This window comes from Saccostrea echinata, unplaced genomic scaffold (assembly GCF_033153115.1).
Source record: "Saccostrea echinata isolate AGI-Se365-2 ecotype Australia unplaced genomic scaffold, CSIRO_AGI_Sech_v1 ptg000054l, whole genome shotgun sequence".
Taxonomy (NCBI): Eukaryota; Metazoa; Mollusca; class Bivalvia; order Ostreida; family Ostreidae; genus Saccostrea; species Saccostrea echinata.
In genome coordinates, this window is record NW_026889803.1 from 46,610,387 (window position 1) to 46,630,190 (window position 19,804).

The following is a 19,804-nucleotide window of genomic DNA, read 5'->3' on the forward strand; positions in this document are numbered from 1 at the left end:
TTATGATTTTACAACAAGGTTAATTCGTACATCAATTCAGTCGCCGTAAATATATGTATACTTTCGTTTTAGATTTACCAGTGTTTAATAGCCCGACGGGCTAACGCAGTATAGATTTATGATAGCCCGATCTCTAAAATTGGTAGCCCTGGGCGTCGGGCGTTGGTAATTGCATACCCCTGCACACAAGACAATCGAAACAAACAAGTATGGTTAGAATAATGTCCGTCGAACTCAGTAACATGTATACATGTAACAGGAATGATGCTAAAAAAAATTTAAAAGGCATGCTCCATAAACTGATTAACTGAATGTAAAATAAATCAATTAATACCTTGCAAATGAAGAAAAACTCGAATTCATTTAGAAAAAAAAGTGTTAAATATGATATTTTCTCTAATCTGCTTACAGGGACCTATATACTAACAATATATAGGTCCCTGCTGCTAATTACAACCAAATTTTGCTATTTTTTCCAAATAGAAAAGCCCAGGCTCTTGATTTAAAGACCTAGAAAAACCCCTGTATATTAACAGTACATGTATCACCGTTGGGTGAGCGCAGATGGAATATTGGATACATATTCAGTTTTAACTTTAACCCCTTTGAAATATGTTTTGGGATGTGTAAAAATGCTGTGTTCTGATTGGGCAGAAAAATATTTACGTGTATATGATGTATACTTATGGCAACTTTCAGTTATCGTTCTTGACTTCCATTTTTGGAAATCTTCCAGACCTGATAATGTGCCAAATAAATAATAAATATGTTGTCAGTAGTCAAGTAAAGAGGTGATATTTCTTTTTTATTAGCTAAATTATGTAAAAATGTCATTAATTTGAAATCAATTTCACAGGTATCATATGCAATGAAGCGTAACTAACTAATCCCATCGTCTTTCTGCACGAGATAATCATGCCACATTGTGTACACAAACTGTAATTAGTATTTTTACGTGGAATCCAATTTCAGTGTGTTAAAAACTGCAGGTTTTAACTTTTTCTGTAATGATAACCTACTACATTAGAAAATGTTCGGTAATACATTACAGCCATAAAAAGTGCTTACCACATGTTTATAGCTATGTATTGGTAGGCAGGTGTATGTTCATGACCATCGGAAAGAATTTTTATTTTTCTCACTCTTGAAATTTTTTGGATTTTTCTTTGAGGCATGGTGATGAAAGTAATGGTAAAACAACCAGTTTTGGAAAAGAAATTAGCAGTATTATAACAGCTGGCTTTGCATATAACATTTAGAATTAGGGATCCCAAGGGGGGGGGGGGGGGGAAGTAGGATAGTTATTCAATTCGTTTCGCCAAGCTGTCGGGGAACCACACCTGGATGCCTTAGGGCTCTCGATTGTCTATAATTAGGGCCATTCAAGGGCCCCATTCCTAATTCAAAAGAGGTACCTTTCTTCCCAATTGAATGTGTTAATTTTCCCAATAGTCATTTATCCCCCAAATTAATGAAAATATGGTTGGATCTGTAATAACTACAGGGCTCAACATTAACGCTTGTCCGCTTGCCCGGTACCAGTGAAAAAAAATTACGGACAAGTTAATATTGCTGGGCACTTGTCCGATTGGACAAGTGCATTTTAATGTAAAGGAGTCTCTAAATAATAATAAGAACGACTGTGAAAGTTAATCGGTAGTTTCAAGACGGAAGCTGTACATAAAAACCGGACTTCGATCCTGATAGGGATCGCTATTAATTGAATTCACATTGTATCGGGATCGAAGTTCACTAATTGCATACTACTGAAAAGGCATGGAACTTACGAACTTAACGAAGTTTGGTTCACTTGTGGACATTTATGTTGTTATCAGGACAGAAAGCCTAGATAAAATTTCGTTTTATCTGTTTGTTGTAAATATCAATAACATGACGAATCAATAAAGCACATGTCATGTGTAATGGACTTTATTTTAGTTTTCAAGTTCACAGTATTAGATCTTTATTGAAAAATTTTCGGACAAGTGAAGTTGAAGTTCGGACAAGTAAATGTCTTGGTCACTTGTCCGAACGGACAAGTAGGAAAAAAAGTTAATGTCGAGCCCTGAACTAAACTTGCTATTCATATTCCTCTGTATTACAAAACAAAAATTTAGTTCATAACAAAGACCAGAAACCCAGTACAGTGGACTCCGGATATAACGAGATGCACGGGACTTATTCAGGACCCTACTTTCGTTTTGTGTACATGACTTGCATTTCGAATTTATACTTTTCTTTTTGTTGCCAGCTTACAACGACAGATTATGGTCCAATATTCATTATAACATGTGAAATTAATTAACACACACAATAATATTGAAATTGTCTAATTAAAAATTATTTATTTAAAAAAAAAATTGTTAAAGTACAAACCAGCAGAGCTACAGTCTCATCAGAGACTTCTGGTTTTGACACAAGTCATCAACATATTGACTTCATTTTCATACCATGATGTCATAAACATGCAGCAAAATGTGAAGATTTAAAGAGGCTGGGGGGTTGTGGCCATTTTTAGACTATATTGATCTCCATTAGAAGAAGAGCTCCATATGAAGATATAGAAAATGATCAAATTTTAAAACTAAAATTTTTGAAATTTTTCTTTGCCAAATGATAGTTCACAGCTTAAGATACCATATCTAAAAAATTAAGTTAAATCTGGTGGTTATAATTTGTGGTTAATTTCAGGTTCGAAATTCACTATATACAACTCGCAAAACGCGAGTTAGAATTCCCCAATTGCGAGTTAAAAATTAAGTAACTCGCAAAAACTTGCGAGTTGATTTTTTTTGCATTGACATTGTAGCAAAATTATATAATATGACAGAACACATTGCCTTTGATTTAAATCAGTAATTTAAATAAAAGTCACACTGTAGTTGTGTTTTGTGTATTGTACAGTAGTTACTTTTTCCTTAAGTTACATGTATTTAATTTATATGAATTTAACTTTATATGAAAATTGCGAGTAGTCTTATAAAATTACGAGTTCACTTTCTTGGTACTCGCAATTATTTGCGAGTTGTAGTTTTAAGGAGTTTCTAACCCTGAATTTGTTGACCCCCAGCCTCCTTAAATGTAATATGTATGCCAAATTCTATTATGATCTGAATTGTGGTTATGTTACTCCTTGTATTAGACACAAAATCCTTTAACAAATATAACTGACCTCATTGCAAAAATGGTGAGAAAAAAGGGAAAATTAAATGAATTTTGAACGAAACAAAGAAGAAAGCAAAATGGTAGTTAATTAACAGGGAAATTCCAATCTTTCAGGTGATGAAAAGGTGACTACAAAGATATTTTTACTTATATAACTAAGCAAATTTACGTTTGATCTCTTGAACTCTCAGTCTCTTGATTCAGAAATCCATGATCCCTCCAAGTCAAAATGCAGTCTTGATATGCATAATCTGTTGTTATTTACTCTCAATACCTCGAAGTGTCTATGTTTTAATGTTTACATGTTTTCAAAAACCCCAGTCACATTTCCAAGAAAGACCAACGGGTGACAGTTTTTGAGGCAAAAAAAACTTCTTCAGGCAACAGTCAGCTGTTCATCTGCCATTGTCTTGCCCGAATTTGACCTCTTTTTTTGTCAGCCTACCAATTTTGTGTCTGTTGGGCCATGTTATAATTTTCTCTGCATCGGTGGTCGATTCCTTCAATTGAAGCAGTCGTACAATAGTCTGTCGACCAACCTTCAATCATCATCCGAACGTTGGTAGACAGTTCTTAAAGTCGGTCGTCGATGGGTCAACATTATTGGAATTGGGTTTTTGTAAATGTTGGCTGATGGTGAAAATCAAACTGTGGCTTAGTGAACGATGATTGGGCGACTATTGGCCAACTTAGAATTATCTAAATTTTGAAAATTACCAGTGTTCTTAGGAATTAATGTGACTGCTCCACGTCGCTCGATACTACTGTCAGCTGATCATGTTTTTAAGCTGACGATACGACAAAAATTTGATTTGCCTGACCATCAGCTTAAATGTGACCTAGGCATAACTCTGCACACTTTACTGAACACAAACCCACAACACATGATTGCAGTCCTGCATACTTTGAGGTATTGAGAGATACCTATACTAAATGTAGAACTCTTCAGTGAGCAGTGTTTAAAGCTTCCTTTAATTCAAACAAAGGTGTGATGGGGGGGATGGGGGCTTGTGATTAATTCCAGATAGGTGAACTTGTTACGTGTCTTTGAGATCAAAGACTGTTGAAGGAGTGAACAAAATAGTAGTTTAGACTATATGAATCAGCCTTGATAGTTCAATGGTTAGAACATTTGACTAGTGAAACAGGTGTCCTTAGTTCGATTCCAACCTTTTATTTTCTTTATACATTCCTTTTCTACTACAGTAGGTTACAGATTAAAAAGAAATGTGTATTTATATTTTAAAAATGTGTTTGTTATGACTTATTTACATGTTAAGGAAAACATTTAGATTTTAGAGTGATTAATAATCTGTTAAAAGAGGTACTTTTGAGTTTGATTAAAATACCTGTAATTATGAAGCTTTTATTTCCCTACAGATGTCAACAATGAAAATGAAACAAACCAATCAGTGGATTGAATTAAAAGTTTTGGTAAAAGAAAACAGTTGCATATACATGCTAACAAGAAAGGACTTACATGAAGAAGACCTGTTGTACAACTATGAGAATGGAAGGAGGATTTGGTGTTTAATTGAGGTAATTTAAAGTGTTGATTCCTAGGGCTGTTTGTTTGATGAAATTTAACCATTAGAATATTTAGTTTTGAAGAAATTTAAAATAAAATTATGCATGCAATTCCATTCAGGTGAGTTTTGTGACCAAAAGTCATCTTTTTCCTGATATTTTATCACAAAATTTTGTAAGAATTACAGTAAAACATGCTTATAACAAAGAGCCAGGGATGGAAAATTTTGCTTCATTATAAGTGTAATTCGTTTATATATCCATTAAGTTTACAATATATTTTAAAGTCACAGGGAATAAAAATCACTTTGCTCTAAGAGTCAATTCATTATAAGTGTGTTAGCTATAAGCATGTTTTACTGCATGTAGAAAGAATGATATATAATTTCAGAATCTGGTCACCTAAAAGATTTTTTAGTTACACTGTAAAGAAATATATTCTAAAGGTGAAGGTAAAGTTGTTAATTATGTAACGCTGTACACATATCCACTTTGAGGTATCAATGGTGAAATACAATAGATTATGCACAGTGGGTCTGCATTTTAACTTTGAGGGTTTTGAGAGATTGAGAGTTAAGAGATCAAGAGAAAATTTGCTAAGTTATATAGGGAAAAAATCTGTGGATCTTTTCACAAAAAATCTTACAACATATTTTTATCTTAAAAGAAAACTTATGATAAAAATCGTTTTTACAAAAATTCTTAAGAAAGTCGTAAGTGCAAAATCTGTCATAACTTTACGAGAGCCCCAACCCTCTCTTAAGTATTTTAAAAATGATTTTATTGTAAAAATATAACCGCAAAAACCAAAATACACGTTAAATTGAACTTTGTAAAGCAACTTACAATAATATTTTATATTTTTTTCACAATCATTGTCAAAAATTTAAGTGAATTACACTACAAAATATTTACGATGTAAGTTTCGCTTATGACCTTCTTTTACGTCAGACTTTTGATTGTGACATAGATTTTAAACTTCCTTGCTTCACAAACGATTGCATTCAATATTTGTTGTCAATAATGTTTGTTATGCTGACAAATGTTAAAAACTAAGTTTTATTTTTATTTTCACCCACTTATTTAAGGATTATAAAGCATATTGAAGTTGTTGCTAGGGATGAAGTCTGTCGTAAATAAAATCTTAACTTCAATCTGCTACGAATCTGTTCTTGTCGTAAGAAATTCTTAAGTTAAAATCTTACGCAAAAACTTAAGTTTTTTTGTGAAAAGGGCTACTAGACCCAAGGCTAATATTTCAAGCAATCAAGAATGTCGAAAGATCGAAGTTTGAGCCATTTGGAGTTGCCTGTAGTAAGGAAATGTGTTGCTTAACTTTATAATATCTGAGAATTTTCATACCTGTAATGACATAATCCCCGTTATTCTGGCATTCCCCCCTCAGCCCCCTTTAGCATAGCTAGAGGAATCCAAGACACCCTTCTACTTTTAAAATGTCCCATTTCTATTTCATTTCTTATGGATAACCCTGAATACCTGGTCACCTCGATAATTATTTTAAATTTCAAGGATCATACATATATCTCTGGTCCCCTTAAAGCTGACATGAACTCTTAAATATGCGATATTTTCATCCTGGTACAACTTATTTCATTCTCGTACTCCCTTTTTCCGCCATATTTCTTTCAGATTCGCTCTCTTATTTTACCGGCTATATAAACCCTGATGACCCTGATGCCTTTGTTACACTTGAGTGATTTTCTAGCCTGGCTGTCGACATGTACACATCTCTGATAGCAAAGTCTTGGAACACGCCATGAACTGACATAAAAACATGTAGACCTGTACACATTTCTGATAAAGCAGTTTTGGAACATACCATTAATCTGAAAAAACTAGGAATTTTACTGAAAACCGTAAAGAAGTATTTAAATTTTGAATAGTTTAGATGCAATGCATTAAAATCAAAATAGCACGTGCATGTTTGATTCACACATATATTTGAACAATAAACAAGAAAAGGCTACCACATGCTACCTCATTTTTCAAATAACACTGTACTATTGAGCATTATGCCTGCTACACGGTACATGTATATGCACATACTATGCAACTTATGCATTCAAGTGTAACAAATTCAGATGTACATGCATGCATGCCGAGAAAAGGCATCGAATGCTTTAAAATCTACCTGAAATACTGCTATCGGTACAGGGATGTGCACATGTCGAGAGAATAACTTCCTTTTTAATGAAATATGCATCACGGAAGAAATAAATCCATTTGTAACTCAACGGTAAACACATAGTCACTAGCACTTAAACACATGTGGTCCCTGTTGATCAGTATTTTTGGTCAGGGAAAATATCAAAGGTGAAAGTGACACTGGTATTTTGCCTGATTACACAAAATAGTCACGCAAATAAAACGTTTCAGAAATCAAAATAACTGTTTCGATATATGTATTAATAGTTCATGAATGTGGCTTCATTACATCAAATTTAATACATAAACATACATTCTTGTTACAGATCTTACATCTTTTAAAGAAAATAAAAGGAGGGGGTGGGGGTGGAATATGTATAATACATTCTTCAATATATTTTAAACAAACGTCGGAAAAAAGTCGGATTTTCCTTGATCAAATATATTTAAATACGTACAATGAACTGGCTTCAACTGTTTTAGATATAAAACTAAAACTAATATATCGTAAATTTAAGCAACACTGAACAATTTGTTTCTGTACATAGATTATTTTCAAATCGGGGCCCTTTCAGGCATCACAAATTACAAGCATGATTGATACAATTACCGACAAGAACAGACATAATTATGTGTATATAAAATAATCTACAGTACATGTTTTGGTTTAAATTGAAGTTGAGTAAGTACATGTACATGTATTACACTATTAGTATATATTAGGGATGTCAGAGCCGGAAATAAAAATGTTGCTATCACAAACATGATTATCAAGGATTGTTTACCACTGATTGTTGTAAATGGAGAGGACGTTCAAGAATTGTTTGGTTTTGTAGATTCAAATTATAAAGCTTCAACCTGCAATTCCATAAGATCTGACGTGATGCAACTACATGTATTCATAAAGAATATTAAACAGCTGTTACAAAATTGTAAATACATGTAAACTGGGGGACAGTTATGAGTGTAATTAAATGGATATTAATATCATGCAGTCTTTTTAGCTCACCTGAGCCGAAGGCTCAAGTGAGCTTTTTCCGTTGTCTGTCGTCGTCGTTGTCGTAAACTTTTCACATTTTCATCTTCTTCTCTAGATCTACTGGGCCAATTTCAATCAAACTTAGCACAAAGTATCATTGGGTGAAGGGGATTCAAGTTTGTTCAAATGAAGGGCCACACCCCCCTCCAAGGGGAGATAATTACACTATTAGTATATATTAGGGATGTCAGAGCCGGAAATAAAAATGTTGCTATCACAAACATGATTATCAAGGATTGTTTACCACTGATTGTTGTAAATGGAGAGGACGTTCAAGAATTGTTTGGTTTTGTAGATTCAAATTATAAAGCTTCAACCTGCAATTCCATAAGATCTGACGTGATGCAACTATTCATAAAGAATATTAAACAGCTGTTACAAAATTGTAAATACATGTAAACTGGGGGACAGTTATGAGTGTAATTAAATGGATATTAATATCATGCAGTCTTTTTAGCTCACCTGAGCCGAAGGCTCAAGTGAGCTTTTTCCGTTGTCTGTCGTCGTCGTTGTCGTAAACTTTTCACATTTTCATCTTCTTCTCTAGATCTACTGGGCCAATTTCAATCAAACTTAGCACAAAGTATCATTGGGTGAAGGGGATTCAAGTTTGTTCAAATGAAGGGCCACGCCCCCCTCCAAGGGGAGATAATTACGAAATAGCAAAAAATTAATGGCATTATTGAAAAATCTTCTTCTCAAGAACCAATGGGCCAGGAAAGATGAAACTCATGTGGAATTATTGTCAGGTAGTGTAGACTCAAATTTGTTCAAATCATGACCCCCGGGGGTAGGGTGGGGCCACAATGGACGATCAAAGTTTTACATAGGGATATAGAGGAAAAATCTTCAAAAATCTTCTTCTCAAGAACAGCAAAGCTATGATTGGTCATATTTATATGGAAGCATCCTCAGGTGGTGTAGATTCAAGTTTGTACAAATCATGACCCCCGGGGCTAGGGTGGGGCCACAATGGACGATCAAAGTTTAACGTAGGAATATATAGGAAAAATCTTCAAAAATCTTCTTCTCAAGAACAGCAAAGCAGTGATTGGTAATATTTATATGGAAGCATCCTCAGGGGGTGTAGATTCAAGTTTGTTCAAATCATGACCCCCAGGGGTAGGGTGGGGTCACAATGGACGATCAAAGTTTAACATCTATTAGGTGTATATAGGAAAAATCTTCAAAAATCTTCTTCTCAAGAACAGCAAAGCTATGATTGGTCATATTTATATGGAAGCATCCTCAGGTGATATTGGTTCAAGTTTGTTCAAATCATGACCCCGGGGTAGGGTGGGGCCACAATGGAAGATTAAAGTTTTAATTAACATAAAAGTATATAGGAAAAATCTTCAAAAATCTTCTTCTCAAAAACAGCAAAGCTATGATTAGTAATATTTATTTGGAAGCATCTGTAGGTGGTGTAGATTCAAATTTGTTCAAATCATGACCCCCGGGGGTTGGGTGGGGCCACAATGGATGATCAAAGTTTTAAATAGGAGTATATAGGAAAAATATTCAAAAATCTTCTTCTCGAGAACAGCCAACTTTTGATTGGTCATATTTATTTGGAAGCATAATCAGGTGGTGTAGATTCAAAATTGTTCAAATCATGACCCCTGGGGGTAGGGTGGGGCCACAATGGACGATCAAAGTTTTACGTAGGAATATATAGGAAAAATCTTCAAAAATCTTCTTCTCAAGAACAGCAAAGCTATGATTGGTCATATTTACAATGGAGCATCCTCAGGTAGTGTTCAAATCATGACCCTCGGGGATAGGGTTGGGCCACAATGGACGATCAAAGTTTTACATAGGAGTATATAGGAAAAATCTTCAAAAATCTTCTTCTCGAGAACAGCAAACTTTTGATTGGTCATATTTATTTGGAAGCATCCTCAGGTGATATTGGTTCAAGTTTGTTCAAATCATGACCCCTGGGGGTAGGGTGGGGCCACAATGGGTTATCAAAGTTTTACATAGGAATACATAGGAAAAATCTGTAAAAATCTTCTACTCAAGAACAGCAAAGCCATGATTGGTCATATTTAATTGGAAGCATCCTCAGGTAATGTACATTCAAATTTGTTCAATTCATCCCCCCCCCCCCCCCCCAACCACTTTTATATTTAAACTTTTCAACCTTTCAAGACTGAACTGATTTCTGCTTTTTCCTAGCCATAGTGCTCAGGTGAGCGATGTGGCCCCTGGGCTTCTTGTTAAGATTGTATTGATAATTTGCACAAAATCTCATAATTAAAAGTTCTCTCTGTTTTTATAAGAGGCACGCTTTAATTGTTTACCAGTCAAAGGTCACTGACACGACAGGTAGAAATGGCTTCAATTAACGGGTATATGTAGTCTCGTTATGACAAGAAAGGACAAATGCAAGCATTTGATATCCTGCATTTAGATAAAATGTGCAGTAAATATTATATTAATTTTGAAATCAAATGCATTGGATAAATGTAGATGTATAGTATTTATTGTACTACGTAAATGTTTACAAATCAGAAATTCGCTGTATAATGGTGATAGCGTAGGTTAAATATTGTACAACTAGTCTATAAAAGACAAATAGTGAAAATGACATGAAAAATTAATTTAAATTTCAACGAATATTCGACTATCATTCGACTAAAGCCTCCAACTATTCGACTAAGCTGTTCGAATAAAATTGACATCCCTAGTATATATGAAAGTAACATTGGTAATTGAAATAGTTCTAACCGTGTACCCAAATGTAAAGTGAGGAGATTCTTGAAACCACTCATGTATGCTTACACGAGAGGGAGAGAGAGAGAGAGAATGTGTGTGTGTATACTTGTATGAAAGTGCAAAAAAGTATTTATCCACAATCTTGCGGGTAGGGTTTCAAGTAATCCTTACAGATTCTCTTAAAATACAAGAAATTGTATAGGTATCAAATTTTATACTACCTAGGGAAAATTTTCAAACTGGATGGGCTTCCTATACATACATATAAAACAGGCACGTAGCACTGTTTCTCAAAATGTGTATATGCGATGGGGAGCAGGGGGCAGTAAAATGATTGATAAGCCAAAAAAACAAAAACAAAAACAAAACTTTCGGCACTTAAAAATTTGGAGGGGTTCAGAAAAATGCCGAAATACTTGGGGGAAAAATGAAAAAGGAAAAAAGGGATTGAAAAAAATCCGTAGTCAGGGGGAGGACAGATTCCATTCATACTATCATTTTCAGAAGAAAAATATTTGAGTATTCAATACAGTATCATTGGATGAGAGTGGGGAGAACCAGCCATTCTTTAAAAAAAAAATCCTTACAAAATTAACCATTAAAGACAGGCCTGTAGAACGCGGGGATTGGGGATGCCCCCTCCCATTTTTCCAGAGCATTTTTTTAGCTTGTCAAAGATTTTTCAGTAAAGTGTCAAATATTTCTTCCGGCTGTCCCCTTTCAAAAACAATGCTACGTGTCTGAAAGACACTCTCAAAAAAGGGAGTATCTCCCCCCCCCTCTCCCCCCCCCTACTCCCCACATGTGTGTATATTTGTTAATTGTGTTTTGGTTAGATGCTTTGATGTTGTATTCTAAATAATTTTCTCACACCAAACTACTCAGTTTAGTTTTTAGATAATTACGAAAATCTGGCTTACATGCATGAAGCTTTCATTAAAGCTGACATGAATTCTTAAAAGCGCAACATTTGCATCAATGTAGGACTTGTTTCATAATTAAAAAATTATATATGAAGCCTGTAATGCAATATATAACACACAAAGAATGTTTGTATGTTTATTGGATCTAGACAATTTTCAGTTTCACTTCATGAACAGCAATCAGACTTTTTTTTAATGATTTCTTATTTTTTATCCAGTCGCGTAAATACTAATTCCCCTTCTCACTTTTGATATTTTCCCTAGCTGACCAAAATCTGATCAGCACAGACTAAGTGTATTTGAGTGCTAGGCTGTATGATGACATGACAACGTCTTTACTGTTGAGTATTTATAGAGTTTATTACTTTTCTGCGATGCATATTTCAATGAAATACAAGGTGTAAATCACTCGGCATGTGCACATCTTCGAACGGGTACATTGGTCTATTTTCCAGGTATGAATAAGTTTACAGCGTTCGACGTGTTCTCTCGGTATGCACCATTATATTTGCATATGGACATGCATATCAAATATGCTGGTTGTTTGTTCCATTCTTACAATAGATAATTGCAAATTGTTTGTACAATTTTTACTGTGAATTATTCCAAGTTAATTATGCTATATATCTGTATATTGGCATGCTTTTAAAAAACACGCACAACTATGTTTTTTTCTTCCAAACTTGCATTTATATTATTCAAAACGATACTCATAAATATCTTTATGACTGTTTTTATCTGCTGTGGTTTTGAAATGTTTTCATCAATTCATGTGTTCCCAGATACTTTACTGTCGGAGATGTGCACGCGTCGATAGCCAAACCAAAAACTCACTCAAGTGTAACGAGGGCATTGGGGTATATATTGTTACAATAAGACAAGGTATCTGAAAGAAATATGGCAGAATACGGCTAGTTGGTATGAAACAAGTCATACATTGATGCAGATGTTGCGCTTTTAAGAATTCATGTCAGCTTTAATGATAGTTTCATGCATGTAAGCTAGATTTTTGATTTACAGGATTAGTTTATTTATCAGTTTTAAGAAAAAGTGAGGAATCATTGCTTAAATGTAATTGATTAATGTTTTACATGCTTAAATTTAGAATATCCAAGGTTGTACTCAAGATGTGGGGGCCAGGGAAATTCCCCATCTGTAATTACTTAATCCCCCTGTCATTCTGGCATTGCTTCCTCAAACCCCACTAGAGGAGGAATCCAAGACACCCTTCCACTTTTGAAATGTCCCCTTTCTATTTCAGTTCTTATGGACAAACCTGAATACCTGGTCACCTTAATAAAGATTTTAAAGTTCAAGAATCATGCATATATCTCTGGTCCCCTTAATGATGGGTTAATGCATGTAAGCTAGATTTTTGATTTTTAAGGATGTTTTATTCTTCAATGTTAAGGAATAGTGAGGAATCATGTTGCTTAAATGCAGAATACCCAAGGTTGTTTTCAAGATTCAGGGGCCAGGTAAATTCGCTGCCTGTAATGACATAATCCCCCAGTTATTCTTGCATTGCCTCCTCAACCCTCACTAGCAGAGGAATCCAAGACAGCCTTCCACTTTTAAAATGTCCTCTTTCTATTTCAGTTCTTATGGACAACCCTGAATACCTGGTCACCTTAATAAAGATTTTAAATTTCAAGGATCATATATATATCTCTGGTCACCTTAATAATGGGTTTTATGCTAGATTTTTGTTTGATACATTTTCATTCACCAAATTGTACCACCAATTTTTTTCCTTTTGAGTTTTGCAGATCATTGTGACATTCTAGATGAAAATTGGGTATTTCATGACCTTAATAAAGATTTTTGAGTTAAACGAGTACTTGTATGAGGGTTGTCCAGAAAGTTCTTAGACAAATGCCATAATTTTCTTGATATTGACCACTCTGCCAAATGTTTACAACATAATTTTAATATAGACCATGATTTAGTAAATATATAAAAATTAAACAATATACACTATTTCACAAAAATTATAGGTGTGAATAGATTGTATATACAAGCTGCACAGCCCAGTATGACATTAAGTTAGTTTCATGATAACGTCAAGAATATGGATTTTGAATTTTTAGCTCACCTCAACGAAGTTGGGGAGCTTATGTAATACCGTCAGTGCAGGCGTCCGCATCCCAGGTTAAAGTTTTTGGAGCAGATTTGTTTTCAAGTACAGTCAAACCTCGTTATCTCGAACTCAAAGGGACAAAGAAAATACTTTGAGATAACCAAGGATTTAAGATATTCAGGGTAAAATACTTAAGGAATAAGCAGATGGGACTTCAAAATATAACTTCGACATATCCATGGTATTTGAGATATATCCGTGTTCAAAAAACAGAAGGTCAGCTGTACTTCTATGCCCTATATTAATCAGAGATGCATGAAGGATGCTTCTAGTATGTTTCATTATACCAGTCAAGATTTCAGATGCTGCAAATTCAGCTAAAAGGAGCATTTCCAAGTAACTATAAGCCCTATATTGACCAGACTTGCATGGATAATACATATAAGGATGCACACTACCGGACTTGCTTCAATTGCTGGATCTGACCTACATTTTCCAGATGAGTGACCAGATTAAAGTTTTTTAAGCAGGTTTCATTTCCAAGTAACTATAAGCCCTAGGTTGAACAAACTTGTACAAATGATACATCTTAGGATGCACACTATACTTGACTTCCTTCAGATGCTGAATATGACCTACATTTTCCTTCCGGATGAGTGACCAGGATAAAGTTTTTGGAGCAGATTTCATTTCATAGTAACTATAAGCCTGGTGTTAACTAAACTTGCATGGATGATACATCTAAGGATGCACATTACTGGACTTGCTTCAGATGTTGGATCTGACCTACATTTTCCAGATAAGTGACCAGGTTTAAAGATTTTTAACAGGTCCATTACCAAGAAATTATAAGGGCAATCTGGACCAAACTTGCATGATGATGCATCATGGGATAAACACTCTCAAACTTGCTTCAGATGGTGGATTTGACTTACATTTTCTGGATGAGTGACTAGTTTAAATTTTTTAGGTAAGTCCATTCCCAAGTAACTGCAAGCCCTATTAGACTAAAATTGCATAAATGTTACATGTAGGGATGCAGACTACTAGATTATTAGTTTAGTGTGGGACTTTGCCTTACTTAAAGACAACATTCGTTGAGGTGAGCTCTGTTATCTCTTATTACCTATGATTATCAAGTATTTGTGGTGCACATACAATTTTTTCTTGATTTAGCCACATGCACTGCTAGTGTGTGTGTGATATTTACATATAGACCATAATGGAGTAAATTTTTAAAATTCAATAAACGATAATTTAAGAGTATCATCAGTATGCACACTTCCTGTATATAGCTGCAGAGCCCAGTCTGATGTTGCGTTTTATTTATTACACATTATAATGCTTCCTGTCAGTTTGTCTCTATATAATCAATACCCAACTATTTTCGCATAGTGTTCTAAGGAATTATATATCGTAAACATACTATGCCGAAATAGCTAGTGCGTGGCTTCTTTTTCTGAAAAAAATCCAACAGCTCCCACGCCATGGATCGAACTCACGACCCCGACATCATCAGTCTGACTCGCCACCGATTACGCCACAGATGACATTGTCTAAAGCACTGTATTATAATATATATAAACTTAGTTTCAAATGTTTTACACTTAAAGAAAAAAAAATAAACAAATTAATTTTCTAAAATAGTTTCGTGCAATTTTTTCCCCTTCACTCAACTAAAATTCTCTGAAACTACATGTATCTGTACATGGATCATTCAAAATGAAAGAAAAAAGATAATGTACATGTAGCACAATGTGACGTCATGATAGGGGTGTACTAACATGAATGTAAGAAGTGATGAAACATTGGAAATGGAGAAAATGTTGTCGTTTTTATACAGCAGTCAGCATAATAATAACAATAGTGTTGTACTTTGCATGCACTATGCCTAAATAGTAGTCAGGGTTTGACACATAGTGCACTCGCCTCCGGCTCGTGCACCATGTGTCAAACCCTGACTACTATTTAGGCATAGTGCATGCAAATTACAACACTATTATATAATCATGTCATAATTTTATTTTTATCAAATAACAGTAACAGTAGTTTTCCACTTTTTGTACTGTCTATCTAATTGTACTCTCCTTTGAAAAATCATATATACCAATTTCAAATCAATGACCTAAATATATTCTAATAATTTTTAGATGTTTGTCAATGAATAATTAGTTTGTCTCTGACATCGTTTCAACCATATTTTAGATAATACATAATTTTATGATTGGACGCTGTTCCATACGGATGGCCGACATCGCTTTTTCTGTCAATTTTTGAAACTTATTTGTTGCAGTTTTTTCTTAAGGTCAAGAATTAGTAAATGAAAGGAGCCTACAATTTCTTTAATTTGAGAAATAGATTCCTTTAATGACTATAACTTGGTCAAATAAGGTGTATTGGGGCATAACTTTTAGGTAAACAAGATTAAAAAAAATCATATTTTAAGCTGTTATTTTCAGTGAAAAATTAAGAAAACCTGTCATGAATATGGGAGTTTTTTTCCATGTCAGACAAAGGAAATGTATCCAGATTGCCTAGTATACTGTCTCTAAGAAAACTGTAATTTGTATGTTCTTAGCCTTTGAGGTAAAAAGTTTAATTTAACATGTACCGTATAGCTGAACTCAGACAATTAGTCACCAAAATATTTGTCTATTGATGACAGGAAAGTTCTTGAATTTCTCTGCCATTGACATTAGGTGTGTAATAGGAAAATGCTGCATAAGCAAGGACAAGATTTGAACCCAACCCTCTGTATCACTAATCAGGTGCTTTAGCATGTTTATTAACTGAGTGATCTGGCGATGGGGATCAAGCCTGTCTGATCGCCAAATTCCTCCCTCCTTAAATTGTATTTGCCCTTGAAGACACAACTCAAGTTCTTTTTACCCCTGGCAAGCCTTTTACCTGCAAGTCGAGGGGTGATCAATGGCACCAAATAAATATGGGATGGAGCAAACCAGGATTTGAACCTAGGTCCCCTGAATCACTAGTGTAAGTTTCTTTTTAAAAGGAATAACATTTTAATACACATAGTAAATTAGAATTTCATTTTTTTCAGGAAATGGATAAAAAATTGGTATGTGTCGAGCAACTATAGCCACCTGATAGAAGGGTAAATTAGAAAGTTCAGATTACATTATGCCAACAGAGATGATAACAATGCCAACCAAGCTAAAAGTTGTCCAGGTTAGAATTATTTTTTTTCAATAAATTACAATGTATGTACATTTAATATTTTCATATCAACTTACATGTATGAAGGTTGTTATTTTTTTATATACCTGTTGTGTAGGAAAACTTTTGTATTGGAGACAAGACAAGTTAATGACTTAATGATAGACTCACTGCAGAGAGAGATGTTGGAAAAGTGGATTTTGTTAACAAAAGGAAGATAAGGTAAAATATGAGAGGAGTTGTGAGTTTTGTATGACACAGTACTATTTGTTAACCAAAAAATTAATCTGAAAAATCTTGAGAAATTTAACTAAAGAAAACTTCATGAAAAGGAGCACATGCACATAAGGGGAAGCAACCTATTGAAAATTATCTTGCAGCTGTTCTCGGGTCAAAAAGTGATTTAGGATTAATAACTTGTATGCATATACATGTATATAAGGAAAATCTACATAAGAGAAGAAAGAGGGTGCATCTAGATAAACAATTTTATTTCTCTATGTTAAATAGCTGACATTGACTGTGTTCTTGATTTAAAAAAATACGTACATATGTTGGGGTAACTTCAACTGAATGTTAACATCTACTTTAGTTCATCGAAACTTGTGGACAGGATCATATGATCCTGCATGTACTATTTAAGCCTTGATTTTTTTTTTTTAACTTAGATGCTTAATTCAGCTTTGACAACTGAGTGTGTTGAACATCATTATCAAAGATTCCATTCATTTAAGATTTTATGTTGGTTAAGAAATGTGTCATTTAGGGAGATTTGTTTTTTATACATGTGCGTAAGTTATTTTGTAATTATTTTATAGCAAAGTAAATTTTTCAATTATGATTGTTCTAAGTTTTAGAGATTAATAGAGATTTTTCTTTTCTTTTTTTTTTAACAGATCAAGGCTGCCAACCTTTGAGAGATACACTTCAAAAAGAGTGTTTAAATTCAAGACATTCAGTCACAGTACTCTGTAAATATTATAAAGTAAAAGTTATTTATTTAATTTGGAAAAGCATTTGAGAAACAGAGGATGTGAAAAAGACTTTGTCCATTTCAAGCTGTCTGTTGTCAAGTACCAGGAATATGTAGATTTTATTCAACAACTTTATTATGAATTTGAATAGCAACTTTCAATGTCTGGAAGCTTTTTTATCAGTAGGGATGTAGATGTGAAATTATATAAAAATTATTTTTTAAAAGATATTAATCAAGAAAATTTTTGTAGATTAATAACAGGTAAAATTTGTAATGAGAGATCTTTTATTGATCATTTGCAGTAGTAAGCGACAGTTGTTATAATTATACCCCCACTCTGAAGTAGGGGGGTATACTCATTTACCCTTGTGTGTCTGTCTGTAACAATTTTTTGTCGCAGTTTTCTCAGCAACTACTCATCAAAGATGCTTGAAATTTTGACACTCTCTTTGACTAGGCATGCCATATTGTGGGATTCATGAGAGTGTATATTCACATCAGAGCGGGGGTATTACTAGTGAGCATTGGCTCACATACTTCCTGTTTGCTGAAGTTTGTGTTTGACTTTCATGTCTTTAACATGATATGGCTTAAGGATATGCGCAGTATAGTTTGAACTATATTTTCTTATTCTCTCTATAATTTAAGAAATCCAGTAATTGAAAGATCTTTGTGCAATTTTATGATACCTGGTAATGCTTGCACACCTTATCTGAATCAAATTTTGAAGAAAATACCACATAAAACTTTTTTGGGGGGGGGGGATTTTTCTTTTAAAAAACGCAAGGGTTTTCATCATTTGATATTTTTTCAAAACTCCTGATACATGTAATGTATGCTGATTTTTTTTGTCAAAGAACACCTAATGGTATCATGATTTTCAATTATATTTTCTCTGAAAATTATCAGTTGGAAGGTTCACTGTAAAGTGCATGTACATTGCATATGACCTTAAAAATACTGTGGTGGCAAAAGACAAGAATTTTTTTTTTTTTCAGTTTTGGTACATGTACTATATAATTATTTCGTTAACCTGTCAATTTTAGATCAAATGAATAAAGGTTAAAAACTATTATTTGACTCTTTGTTTTCGTGAGTTATCTAGAGCAGGCTCGTAGCAACAGTTTCAAGAAAAAAAAACCAAACTGACCAAAAGTGGGGGGGGGGGGGACTTCCCGAAATTATCTGACAAGCAAAAAAGAAAAGGTGATTTACTGTCCAAATCCTGGAATTTGCCAGTGCTGGACCTTACAACATCAAAAGGGGGGGGGGGGGGGCATCCAGCATCTAAAGGGAAACTTACTATAGCAAAATACTATAACCCCCACCCCCCGCATTCTACGGGCCTGCTAGAGACATCTAATAGTCTATTTTAATCAACATGTGAATGCAAATTTCAAATGGTTTGTCAACTAATGTAGATAGATGTATGTTGGAAATGACCAAGAGAATTTTGTAATTATGTACATGTACATTATACAGCTGACCATATGGTCTGAAGTTGACATTAAAAATTGCAAAGTTGTAGAGTAAAATCAAAATTTGTGCCCCAAATTTTGTGATGACAGTGGCATTTTTCTTTTTAAAAAAAATTTATGAGTTTAAGTGAGCTTTAATGATTTTTATCTCACATGAGCTGAAAGCTCAAGTGAGCTTTTATGATCACCTGTTGTCCAGTGTCTGCCCATCTGACTATCCACTTGTCTGTAACTTTTCACATTCGACTTCTCAGGAACCGCTAGGCCATTTTTAACTTAGTTTACTTATGGGGGGCCCATAAGTAAACTAGCGCATGTGAAACTACTATTTGCAACTGTTAAATAATTGTGTACCTCTAAAAATACCCATTATTATATATTATACATTTCAAAATTATAAAGACCAATAGCGCTTTTGAATTAGATTCAGCACGTACTGTTGAATTGGGTTCTTTGGATATAGGAAAGGGAATTTTTTTTTCCAGATATTGTGTGTTGTTTTACTAAAATTTACCTTGAATTTGTTACAAAATTTTATTTACACACGTTTTT

At 34.0% G+C, this 19,804-nt stretch overlaps 1 long non-coding RNA gene across 1 annotated transcript; it reads left to right on the top strand.

Moving 5' to 3' along the window:
- The first annotated feature begins 4,529 nt into the window (after positions 1 to 4,529).
- LOC133205460 (uncharacterized) lies at positions 4,530 to 18,849 on the top strand. The gene is made up of 4 exons (XR_009723617.1): positions 4,530 to 4,704; positions 16,683 to 16,810; positions 16,917 to 17,020; positions 17,695 to 18,849. It is a non-coding gene; the product is annotated as an uncharacterized LOC133205460 (long non-coding RNA).
- Positions 18,850 to 19,804: the final 955 nt, after the last annotated feature.